Here is a 2,729-nt window from a genome sequence, read left to right as displayed (position 1 = left end):
TGTCTGTGTCAGGCCTGTTCTCTTTTTTTTTCCATGGATGCTCCTGGCCTTGGAGTGGATGGGCTGAAGTGTTTGGTTTTGTTTTTTCCTAGAGAAAGGTGTCTGAAGCCCCTCAGCTGTAGGTGGGTGTGACGGTGTTCACAGGGGTTCTTGGATGAGGGAAGAGATGAGGATGTGACTCCATGTTTCAGAAGGCTTGGGTTATTATGATATATATTACATTAAAACTATACTAAAAGAATAGAAGAAAAGGTTTCATCAGAAGGCTGGCTAGGGATAGAATAGCAAAGAATGATAACAAAGGTTTGTGGCTCGGCTCTCTGTCCGAGCCAGCTCAGTATGATTGGCCATTAATTAGCAACAACCACATGAGACCAATCACAGATGCACCTGTTACATTCCACAGCAGCAGATAACCATTGTTTACATTTTGTTCCTGAGGCCTCTCAGCTTTCTCAGGAGGAACAATCCTAAGGAAAGGATTTTTCATAAAAGATGTCTGTGACAGGTGGGAGCTGTCAGGGCTGCTAAGCCACTCTCCCAGTTGGGCTGGACCTTGAGCCAGGTGTGCTCCTTGCCTGTGAGGTGCCACATTCACCATTCACAGGGGTTGTGCTGGAGCTGGAGAAGAGCTGTGACCATCGTGGGGCTCCAAGAGCCATCCCAGCCAGCTCCATCCTGGCCCTGCCCTGATCCAGGAGCCTCCTGCACTCCCCAGCACCGAGGCTCTGCGAGGGAGGAGGGAAGGGAAAGCAGGGAGAGGCTCTTGGAAAAAGTGACGCTGTGTGCCTGCAGCTCCTTGGCTGGGGGAAGGCAGGGAGGGAGCTGGGAGCAGCTGCCCTGTGTCCCTCTGCTGCCCAGGGGCTGGGGACAGGTGACAGTGCCAGGCTGGGGGGTCTGGGGGCACAGGGAAGGAATGAGGGACAGTGTGAGGAAGCCTTGGGGTGCCCCCAGTCCCTTTGGGGGTGGGATGGGCAGTGCCAGGGTCGGCTCTGGCCCACGCTGAGTGCGGCTCCTGCGTCCTGCTGGCAGCAGCAGGGAGCCCCGGGCTGGCTGCGTGCTGTTGATGTGCTTGTGCAGTGTGGGTGACTCCAGTCTAGACAAGCCCTGATCAAAAACAACCTCCCTGTGTGGAGGGAACTCCCTTTCCCTGACGCTGCTTTTCTGTTTTCCTCCAGAGCTTTCTTCCCACCACCACTTCCCCGCGCCCCCAGCAGGGTCCTTCCCCCACCCCAGCCCTCCAGGCTGGTTCTTTAATGTCTGTTGGTGTAAAACAAAGCTGCAGGAAGTGCCAGGGCAGGGTTTGCAAACACAGCCCTGGGGAGGCTCAGCAGCTCCTGGAGCCGGGCGGTGAGGCACAGCCCAGGTTTGGGAGCTGCCTGCTTGATTTTTCCTTTGGTTTGCTGCGGTGCCCAGCAACTGCCCCAGCTCCTGGCACTGCCTCGACAGCTCCTCTGCCCAGCCAGGAACGTGCCTGCTCCCTTCCCTGGAGATCTGATTGCGCCCCTTGGATGCAGCTCTGGAAAAACCAGCCAGGCCACAATGCTGCAGTGTGTGGTGGCTCCCAAGGGCAGGGCTGGCTCTGCTTGGCTGCTGCATCCCCAGCTCACAGCTGTGCCCTGCTGAGGGATGGGCTGAGACCTGACCAAGCTTGTGGCATGCCAAGCCACATGTAAGAGCTGCAGGAGCTTCCAAACCCTGTCCAGGCACAGCAGCCTGCTCCAGGTGTGTGTGAGCGTGTTCACAGGGGTCCCAGGATGAGGGAAGAGATGAGAATGTTGACTCCATGTTTCAGAAGGCTTGATTTATTATTTTATTATATATATTACATTAAAACTATACTAAAAGAATAGAAGAAAGGATTTCATCAGAAGGGTAGCAAGGAATAGAAAAAGAAGGAATGATAACAAGGGTTTGTGTCTTGGGCTCTCTGTCCAAGCCAGCTGACTGTGATTGGCCATTAATTACAAACAACCAACATGGGCCAATCACAGATCCACCTGTTGCATTCCACAGCAGCAGATAATCAATGTTTCCATTCTGTTCCTGAGGCTTCTCAGCTTCTCAGGACGAAAAATCCTAAGGAAAGGATTTTCCATAAAAGATGTCTGCTCCAGGTGTGCTCCCTGGCCCATCTCTGCAGGGACAGGGGTGCTGGCAAGGAGCCTGTGCTGGCTCCTCAGCCCCAGAGCCTGGGGAAGGCAGAGCAGGTCCCTTGTGAAGTTTGGGATCCATCCTAGGCCTGGTCAGTGCTGCTGCACTTCCAGCTGGACCCTGCTGTCTGGAGGGTCTGAGCTCCTGGAGAGGCTGGGTTGGGCTCCTGAGGAGCTGAGGGGAAGGGAAGCAGGGTACAGGGGAGGGATGAGCCCTGTGTGCCTCTTTCTTGGTTCAAGGCTCCAGTTTGTACCTCGCCGGATGGGTCAGAGCTGTTGGGAGCTCTGTCCATCCTGTTTGGCGAGTCCCAGGAAGCCCCTCTGGTGTTCAGGGTGAGCCCTGGGCAATGTGCTGACTCGTGACTGGAGCGTCCACCCTGCTCGGGGGGTGACTCAGGAGCTGGGGATGCAGCTGGGAAGGAATCCCTGCTTGTGCTGGGGCAGATTTTGCAGCGTTTTCCTGCGAGGCACGGCAGGGACCCGACGAGAGCCATCCTGTTCCCCGGCAGCGTCAGCAGCTCCACGCACCCAGCGCTCTGCCAACGCGCCTCCCCTCCAAAACAAGCTGCTTCTGGC

This window comes from Geospiza fortis, unplaced genomic scaffold (assembly GCF_000277835.1).
Source record: "Geospiza fortis unplaced genomic scaffold, GeoFor_1.0 scaffold241, whole genome shotgun sequence".
In the NCBI taxonomy this organism is placed as follows: Eukaryota; Metazoa; Chordata; class Aves; order Passeriformes; family Thraupidae; genus Geospiza; species Geospiza fortis.
The sequence above is the reverse complement of the archived record's forward strand: the minus strand, read 5'-3'. Positions refer to the sequence as shown.